Source organism: Marmota monax, unplaced genomic scaffold (genome assembly GCF_021218885.2).
Source record: "Marmota monax isolate L192 unplaced genomic scaffold, Marmota_monax_Labrador192_F-V1.1 WCK01_AAM20220418_F8-fsc00004, whole genome shotgun sequence".
Taxonomy (NCBI): Eukaryota; Metazoa; Chordata; class Mammalia; order Rodentia; family Sciuridae; genus Marmota; species Marmota monax.
In genome coordinates, this window is record NW_026692881.1 from 23,772,187 (window position 1) to 23,782,703 (window position 10,517).

Consider the following 10,517-nt stretch of genomic DNA (forward strand, 5'->3'; position numbering starts at 1 on the left):
GACTTGTTTTCTCAGCTAGCTTTTGGCCTTGCTCTGGTCTTATCCCTTCTTTCTATGCTTCTATTTTTCTGAATGGAAATATTTACTCTTTGCCATTTTATATTGGATACATATAAATCAATTTTTATTTTTGCCCAAACTCACTAGGAAAGTTCATGTTGTATGTGAACTTTTAGGCAATCTTGGAACTGTCAAGACTATAAAGACTCTTAGAAATGGACTTAATACATTTTGCATTGTGAGGCGAGCATGAGCTTTTGGGGGCTATGGGTGGAAAGTTATGGTTTAGATATTAGATGTTGCCCAAATGCTTGTGTGTGACTCAAGGTGAGGACATTAGTTGAAATGATTGGATTACGAGAGCCTTAACCCTATCAGTGAAATAAGCCCCTGGTGGGGATTAACTGAGTGGTAATTGCAGGCAGTTTAGGTGGTCACTGGGACCTGCCTTTGGGGTATATATTTTAGTACCTGGCGAGTGGACTCTCTCTCTCTCTCTCTGCTTTCTGATAATCATGTGAATGTCTTCTTACCACCAACTCTTCTGCCATGATATAGTATGTATGTATGTATATGTGTGTATGTATGTGTGTGTGTGTATATATATATATATATATATATATATATATATATAGTCTTATCCAGCATACTTTTTATAATTCATAGTTCTATGTCCTAAGAAATCTTCACCTGACCCAAGTCACAAATATATTTTCCTGTGTATTTTTCTAGAAGTTTAAGAACTTTAGTTTTTATATTTAGGTCTATTATCCATTTCAAATTAAAATGTACAAAATGTTTAAACAGATAATTCACCAAAGAAAGCATGGAAATGAAAAATGGTATAGCAAAGGTGCACAACATTATTTGCCTTAGTGAAATCACATGCAAAGCATAATGAGATCCTACTGTACCCTCGGCAGAATCAGTAAAATTTAAAAGACTGACAGTATCAATGTAGATGACAAAGTAGAGTAAATGGAACTCTCATACACCTTGATAGAAAATCAAAATAGTATATCCACTTTGGAAAGTGGTTTTATAGTTTCTTATACAGTTGAAACTTAACTTATTCCAATAATTATGCTCCTAGGTACCAATATAAGAAATCAAAACAACAATGCCAAAAAAAAATCCTCTGTTCATACAGAGGATTATATGTGGGTGGTAATAATAATTCTATTTATGGTGGCCCAAAACTGGAAACAAAATATCCTTCAACTTATTTAAAAGAAAAATAAATTGAGGAGCATTAGTAGGAAATAAAAAGGAACTAACTGCTTTTATATGAAATGACATGGATGAATCTCAAAAGCATTATGCTAAAGGAGAAAAACTGGATGCAAAATATTTTATACTGACAGATTTAATTTATATGAACTTCTAGAAAAGACGTAATTGGTTCCAGACAGCAGAGAGATGATTTCCAGAGGCTGGGGGCAGAGGGGAAGCATTGACTGAGAAGGAACTAAGTGAATTCTCTGAAGTGATGGTGATATTCTTTATTTTCATTTCAGTAGTCCTTACATAACCATATGCATTTGTCAGAATGTATTGAAGTATGCACTTAAAACTGGTAAATTTATTGTATGTAGAGTATACTTTAATAAGCAGATTTTAAAAATGAAGTTAAATTATCTTTAAAGTGAAAACCAGATCAACTTACAGTCTTATTAGCCCTCTCCCAAGATAAATGAAACAAATGTCTTCTGTACATGGGCATGTTTAACAGTATTGACATAGTGTTGCAGGAACCATATGACAGCTGTTGGCTCAGTGTAAGTATGAATGGTTTTAACTTTCTCCTCTTAATGTAGCACAAATGGATTACAGTCACCAAAAGGAAGTAAAAATTTAGTTATCTAATTTGAGTGTTTTAAAATATTTAAAACCCATTTACCTTGTCCTCTAATGAAAATTTTAAGCACTCTGCAATGGCTACAGTCCTCTTTTCTGGGGGAGTTTGAGATAACTGTAATTATTTATTCTTTAGGGAAATATCTGAGGATATGTTCAAGTACAAGTTCTCTAAAAACATTATATTTCTTATTAAACGAAGATATTCTGATCTACCATTATTATTTTCAGTAATTTCTGCGTTTTTTAAACCATTTAACATTCTTTTGAAAACAAAATGAAAGTAACAAGAGCAAGAGGAAGACATCAAGGACTTCCAAAATATGTAAATGTTCTTGAAATATGTAAATGTTCTCTGGGGATACAACACAGCAAGGATTTCACAGGGGAGATTTGGAGGTTAAAAATTAACAAAATAATGATATAACATACTCAAGAACTTGCAGTAATGGAGCCACAAGTGTTTACATATTAAACCATCATCTAGCTCCTTATATGACATGAAGCATTAAAAAAGAAAAAAAGTGCTTAGGAAGAGCAAGCCATTAAGAGCTAAAAGGGAAAGAGCAAGACAAGACACAGCTGCTCGCCACTGCCCATGAGCGGAGCAAGGAGCAAGGACCAAGTGTGAGAAACTGATGGCAGGATTGCAGAGAGGAGGACTAGAACAGTCACAGACCTCCTTCAGGGAGGTCTTGTTTAAAAGCAAGCATTTCAAAATTGACATTGAAATATGGATCGTAAAAATCCAGTGAGTGTTCACGATAATGAATGACGGGGATATAAACCGAGGCACATATTTCCAGAATGTTAGAATGCTTAGGATAAGTAAAAGTTATTCCATGATTTGAAAGAGCTAGAACACCACAGGAATCAGAGGGGGGTCAGCACCTTCCCTGACAGGAGCCGGTGTTGATGACAATGTCTTTAAAATTTTAGGTGGGGAAATTAATTTCAACATATAATCAGATACTCAGCCAAACTGTCATTAAATGGAAAGATGGAAGATATAATTTTTTAACTATAGGTACTCTTTTTTCTTTGTTTTTGTTTTGTTTTGCTTGGTTTTTTTTTCTATGTATCTTTATCAAAGAACTACTCTTGAGAAGGAATCACATCAAAATGAGCTAACATAATAAAAAGAGAAAGATAAAGAATCCAAAAATCAGAAGATAAAAGAGATATAAGGTCTAAAAAGTTATTTGTGGAAATTCCAGTATTTGGATAAAAAGTGGAAACATTAACAGGGAGCTTTCTGGCTGTATAAAAAATGAATTCATGATTTCCAGAATTGTAATAGTAATGATGGAAATAATTCGTCATGGGTATGTTAAAAACTATTCCAATGACAATAAAAGAAACATGATCATAGTTCATTATTTGGCTAAGCAGGGAGTAATATATATATAACCATAATAGTAGAAATATTAGAATTATTTAATATTATCTATTAACCCCATTAGGAAAATAGCAGAAAAAAATAGGAACTAGAAATGAGGTATTATATAATAGTGATAATGAGAAATCCCCATCCATCAAAACATGATATCAACAAACATAAATTCATAATAGCAAGCAAGAAAATTTGAAATTATAATAGAAACCACTCCATTCTTCTACATTTTTTATTTTAATATTTATAATTCATTTTTTTCTTTAAAAAATTTTACATCAAAAGCGTCATTTGAAAACATCAAATATTGATATTATCAATGTTACAGACATCATAGAGTTTTTGGAAATCTTTACAGAACAAACAACTGCCTGTCTAGGTCTGGATTAAATGAATTCTCAGTTTCCTTTGTTCTGTTCCAGGGTCTTAAGTCATGACAAAATATGCTAAGTGTCAGGACTGCTGGTAGTGCCGTGACAGGCTAATAGGGAAGACTCAACAGGCGAACTTTGTAGAAGAACATATTCTTACAGAAGTAAACTGGAAGCAATGTTTCCTGGCCATTCTACTCAATTAAAATGCTGCTTAGGTGCCAGAGGTCCTTTTGGATTTCGCCTGGATTAGTGACTTCAGAGGTACTTTTCAAGATATTGACATATTCCACAGTGTATCTAGATGAGAGTGATGGGGATGCCTCTCCACCAAATTTTTATCAAATAGGTCAAAGAAATTAAAATTTGTTCACATGTAGGAAAAAGGTCTGCTGGAACACATGAGCTGAATTCTAATATCTGCAGGATCACTCTAATTGTATGTGTCCCAAGAGAGTAGAACTGGGCCCCGTGAAAGGCAGTTACAGAGAGGTTACAGTTCTATTAAAAATATTATCTAGGATTAAAATTGTGTGACAATGGCAATCCCTATAGTTACTAGAAGAGAGTCAAGAATTCTTAGATCGCAGCTGGTACTGCAATAGAGTTGTTTTAGCCTGTGAGAAATTCCAACATGCTTCATTTTACGGATTTAATTTAGAATGGTACAGCTGTGAGGGACTTGGAATGCCATCCAGACAACATTTCCCATTTTACAGCCAGTCAATCTAAGGACAAGAGGTGTTGAAGGACACAAGCAGGGTTACAGGATGAATGGAGATGGAATGAGAAGTCCAGTCGCCTTGAATTTAGTCCTACACCTTTTTTTACGTCTTACTGTTCCTTTAACATGAATCTGACTCCAGTAGGACAACAGCCAGATGCATATAGCCTAAATGTACAAAGGAATGACAAATCCGGAGAGTCACAGTTTGTAGCAAGGGGTCAGTCAGTCTGAAGAACAGCACAAAACAGAACTAAGACTCTGTAAATTCCACTTTTTCTCCTGCTTCCTTTGAAAGAAAATGTTCATAATGGAATATAGACAACAGTTGGCAAACTTTTTTCTGTAATAAATATTTTATGTTTTCTAGGCCATATATGGCTCCTGTCCTGTGTTGTTTTCCATTTTGTTTATAATCTTTTAAAAATGGAAAATTATTTTTAGCTTGACAATGATAAAAAAAGGAGACCTCTGGACAGATTCACCCCACTATTGGTAGAGGCTCTTAGTAAAAGGGAGCAGACTAATCAGCACCCTTTGAGACGCAGAAAGCTGTGGACAAGAAAGAAAGAATATGTCTATTGTTAACAGGAAATAATCTAAGGGTATTTAGGTTATTTAAAAGCCCTCTCAAATGTGTTAGAAAGAAAAATGATAATAATAGCCAGAGAAGAGAAAAATAACCATAATCTAACCATAGGCCATGTGTGATGAGTTTTATACAGAAAAATATTGTTAGTTGTTTGAAGTGATATCAATTAATGCTGTAACATAGCTATTAGAAGGTAACTATAATCAAATATAACAATAGCTTTTATAGACAAATAGCTGATGAAGAAAACAAGATGCATAATTCAATAGAAAATGTTTACTGAATAAATAATCAAAACAAAAAAAAATGATGGATTTTAGAAAGTCTATACTGTCACCTTTCACCACAGGGAGAAGGATTGGACTTCAGTGCATAGCCATTCAGTCGGTGTTTTTCTCCTCAATGAAAAGTGAAAAACAAGTAAACAGAGAAATTTAAATCACACCTTTCCTTCTGCTTTGATATTTTGCAATGCTCCTGAACACTGAGTTTTCTGTGGGCATATCTGGAGAGAGGTGGATGATTAGAAAGATAACAGTTGAATAGATATGTGATAGACATAACATAGAAGACAGATGAGACATACGGTGACAGATGTAGAGATAGACAAAATTTTGCCACGTATTCTACTATTTCATGTACATTAATTTTCACAAAAGAAGGTGACACAATGATAATACATTTCTCAGTTCAGAAGTGGGAAGCTAAAGCTCACAGAGGTTAGGTACTTCTCCAATATCTCCTAGGCTAGGAGTGGTAGAGTCAGGGTTTGAATTGTGACTACTCCGGTGCCAAAACATTGGCTTGATCACCATTTCCTGTTTCCTCCTCCATAGCTCTTTTCCATCTCTGATCACTTAAGCAGCTTCCCGGGTTCCACGCTCTGTGAGGCAAACATAACAGGCTGCCTGTGGTTTTAAGTTAACCAGTAGACTCCAGTGTAGAACCACAGACAGACCTCCCAGACACACTGCATCCTGTGGATGAAGCCTTGGAGAAAGGAGATGCTTTGGAGGGTAAAGGGAGGCAGTGGCAGGAGGCCAGAAGGATGAGGGTGAAAGAGCTCTTTTTAGGGCAAAAGAAACCAAGGATGTCTGGACTGTAATTTACTGTCAGCTTTAATGTCATCCACAGGTATAACTGCCTCTTGAACCATACCTAACCTCTGACTCTGCCCAATTATGCTTATAATAATAGCTTCTTTCATTGAAGCTGATGATGCTAAAAGTTTCCAGTGATCAAAATGTTCACATAGGGCAATCCAAAATTCTCCACAGATTTTATAGTGTCTTTCACAGCTTTTGATGGATTAAAATAGCAGAATTATTTCTCTCTGCACCTTATACATAAGAGAAATATAAAATTCATACCAAAGTACCAAACCTATGGAAAAAGAAATACTCTTTCTACTTTTCCAGGACCCTCACATTCTTCCTACTTTCTCATGACCATCACATCAACATTTAAGATAAGAGAATTATAGTAATTAAAATCCATTCTTTTTTTTATTATTTCTGAAAACAAGTTTTATTTAAATAAGGGTTTAAATACATTACATAATATTAAAACTGGAAGGGAAAAAGAAAACCAAAAACCAGTTTATCACTTCACATGGCACTAGGCAGCTGTGGCTAGTGAGTCGCAAGCTCTGCAGCTAGCTACAGGACTGATAACATCACTTTGGTATTTGTCCCCATGTCAAAAGTTTAACTGATATTAAGCTGGCCTCACATTCTGTTGTTTTGGACACCCCTTAGCTAAAATATGTCTAGTCAAAAAGAAGACCTTGGTGTTAAGCCAGATGTCACATCACCTCACTGGAAGGAAGGTGGCCTCTTGAGTTCTACCCACCTGGTCAGGTTAGACACCAGGGATTCTTTTTAAAAAACAAAATGAAGAAGAAAAAAAAAAAAACCTACCAAAGGTCCCCTTCTAATATTACAGCTGCCTTACCCCATTCCTTCTGATCAGGTCATGACACTCTTAGGGCAGGGGCCTCAGCAGAGGGAGAGCTGAGAAGCTTCTGGTCACAGCCATCTGATCTTGGGACTCTGGGCTTTGCTGAAACACCAGGTTATTGCTTTGTTTCAGGGTGGGCACTGCTAGGCACCTACTGCTTGACCTCTGTTTAAATGAGGGACTTCAAGACTAGACAACATGGCTCTTTTCAGTTTATTGCATGAAGGAGTTACACTAGTCCACATTAAAAGAGGATCCCAAATGGTTACATTATACAAGCTGTAAGGTTTTTAAACTTGTGACAAGGGACAAAAGGGAAATTCTATTCATTGCAAGGAAATCCTCACTTAAGCTTCTGTGAGCCACAAGCACTTAAAACCCAAGCACTGATCGTCCTTAGCCAGTCCAGTCTCTACCAGGAACTGGCATAGGTTCTTGCGCTGGTCACCCTGTAGCTGAATGACTTCTCCATATTTGGATGCTCAATTACAGGACCACTGCAGGCAAATTTCTTCTTAAACACCTTCACTAGTTTCTTTTTATTGTAATCATCAGCCATCCCTTGGACAGTAGTAAGTGTTGAATTCTTATATGGATATATTCCTTAGTGCCAGCAGGAAGCAGGTCATCACCCTTACTTGCATCAGCACATCAGCAAAGGAGTCGAAAGAGTGGAGGTTCTGGATAGTGGATATACATAGGATTCCTTTTCCTCGGTGGAAATGGGGCCTGCCAAGGGAGGGAGGAGGGGGGGAGGAAGGGGGAGGAGGGAGGGAAAAGGGGAAGAGGGGTGGGCAGAGCGATGGGAAGAGGGGGCTCCTGGGGGAGGCTGCTGAGTCCTTGGCAGAGGCTCCATGACTAATTAAAATCCATTCTTAATCAAAACTCAGAAATACCAGCAAGGAACACAGGAGGAGAAGGTGGAATAAAGGAAAGGAAATAGTGCAATGGGTCAAAGGACTAAATTAAAAGTAGCAATGACAGCATGCCCAAGGTCCTGGGTTCAAAACTTTAGCATTGAGTGGTGGTGGTGGGCTGGGGCAAGCAGTAGGTTGCCATCCAGGCTGAATTAATTCCTGATGTTGTTCCACAGTGCAGGGTGTGACTGGTCACTACAACCAACCTGCAGCTCCAATGTCAACACAGACTTTATCTCAGAAAGACAGTCCAAGGAACAAGGGGAGATCTCAGCTCTTGTGGGATCTAGACCTTTGAGTCAACCACCATTCACAGAAGGGGAGTGTGTGCGTGTGTGTGTGTGTGTGTGTGTGTGATTGCTAACCAACATGCGCATATGTGAGGGAATCAGAACCCACCAGAATAATAGAAAGCAGGGCACAGAGAGTCTATCAGATAAACAGATAAACCATACAATTTCAAACAATTATGTTTTCCTTCAGATCACTAAAGTAATATAAAAACAATCAGTCTGAGGACAAAAGACACAATGTTTTGTGACTCAGTTATTTTGAATTAATTCACATGGAAGACAACATAAATGGTGGAGATTTTGACAAGTAAATGTCATTTTTTTAATATCAGAGGAGTTCACTGATTCTGTTTTATGAGTACAAATTTTCCAAATTTGCTTGGAAGGATGGCAACCAGGAAAGAGGAAACCCCCATCTGAAGGTATCATTGAGCTATTCTCTCAACCTCAGCCCTCAGTGTTCCAAAACTTCTGAGGTCAATGTGACTGCCCTTGCCCTTAAAACTGTGTGTGTCTGTGTGTATGTCAATGTGTGTATGTACATGTGTATGTTTGTTTAAGTGTTTATAATGAATTTCTTTATATAGAATTTTTCCATAGGTCAGTTGGAAGAGTGCTTGCCTTGCATGCACAAGGCCCTGGGTTCAATCCCCAGCATCAAAAAAAAAAAATGTCCAAGACATTTTCTCCCAATATTAATAAGATTCCTCTTTTCTTTGTTCTCCATATTTATTACAGATTGGTTCCCAAGTGTTCTACTGATCCCTCAATAAAAAAAAAAGAAAAAAGATGCAACAAAGCACAAGAATCTTGCCATCTCCCTCCATGTAATGAGGGTAATCCTTAAAAGGTAGTAAAAGAGGTAACATGTTCTCTGGTAACACTCATGGACCACAAAGATTTCCCAAAGAAAGAGGAACATTTGGCATGAACATGATGATGCAGTCTGGTCCTTTCCATTCACAACTTCCTCTTTGATTCAGTGAAGAAGGTAGGTGGGCCCTTTCCACAGCAGTAAGAAAGCTTTAGATTGACTAATATGGACTTTTCTTATTATGAAATAATTGCTGATTGTTTTCATTCTCATGGTGCATTTTACTTGGCCCCCGTCTTTTAAATATCTTATTGTAGCTAGGAGCTTACATAGGATTGTGTACCTATACCAAATTTTAATTTTTAAAGTTTAATTGGTCCTTTAAGCATAATTATCCTTTCTTCTAACATATTCTCATTCTTAATCACATTCAGAAGCCAAAGTAATATGATAATATAATTTGGATTATAATCTAAACGTGCATTTAAATGCACTGTCAAGAGGAAAGCCAAGGCTCTCGTGAGCAAATATTGATTCCCTGGAAGGTGTCCAAGATGCCAAAATAAAGTTCTAAGAGAAATTTTAAAAAGTGAGTGTGCAATAGACAGGATAGCTATTCTTATCAAATAAGAACTTGGGTGAGTGCCCTTGTTTGGAGACTGTAAGAGCCCTCTCCATCACAGTGGAATAGTCTCACTTCCCCAGAGCAGAAGTCAGAAACTCCCGTGCAATTGGGTCTAAGGTGCTCACTGTCTGGAAGTGCAATTTATTTTTTGCCTCACAATTCCTTTTTCCTGATGAGGTTAAACACCCTTCGTGGAGAAATGTTGAATATATCTTCAATTTCTAGTTCACATAATACCTTGCATGTCATTGAAACTCAATAGATTTTTGCTGTTAAAATATATGTAAATGAAATACATTGTAGCTTCTGTAATTTATGTTGACTTGCCTGGAAAAAAATTTAAAAAAAAATTGATGACTTGAGAATAATAAAAGAATAGGGGAAAATGTTGAATTCCTAAAGTGTTTTTTAAAATATATTTCATATAAAAAATATTAAAGCTTAAATGAGAAATGCAACTTATTTGCACTACAAGCGACATAAGTGAGAAAATCATATTCTGAGTCAAGGTAATTTCATTCTTCAAGCTAGCAGCTGACTGCCAAAGTCATTAGGACACCTCTCCTCAACCACAGACACTAAAAATTTTGAAAAAAATAAAAGGAAGTGTATTAATAATACAGCATATCTGAGCTGAATGTTTACTTCCTTTATATTTTTTCAGCTAGGCAGCCACTATTATCTTACTTTAGAAACAAGCTTAACCATATATTCTATTATGTACTTACTGTTTTTCCAAAACAAGATAAATTTATTTTCTGCAAGCCACTGAGCAGTTGCCACTAAGCAAGACTGATTCTGAATCTCTCTAAAGCAAGCTCTCCTCTTATTTTTATTTTTTATCAATGTTAATGAAACCACTGTGTCTTGGTAAAATTCCATTTAAGATATTTTCCACCTGAAATATTTTAAGCATGCAAAAAACCTCAGTCAATTTTGGAACATAAGAATCAAATTTTTTTCTTCAATATT

The 10,517-nt window shown here is 36.3% G+C and overlaps 1 pseudogene; it reads right to left on the minus strand.

Annotated features, from left to right (window-relative positions):
- Nucleotides 1–7,243: 7,243 nt before the first annotated feature.
- LOC124096365 (eukaryotic translation initiation factor 1-like) lies at nucleotides 7,244–9,794 on the minus strand (annotated as a pseudogene).
- Between the last annotated feature and the right edge of the window lie 723 nt (nucleotides 9,795–10,517).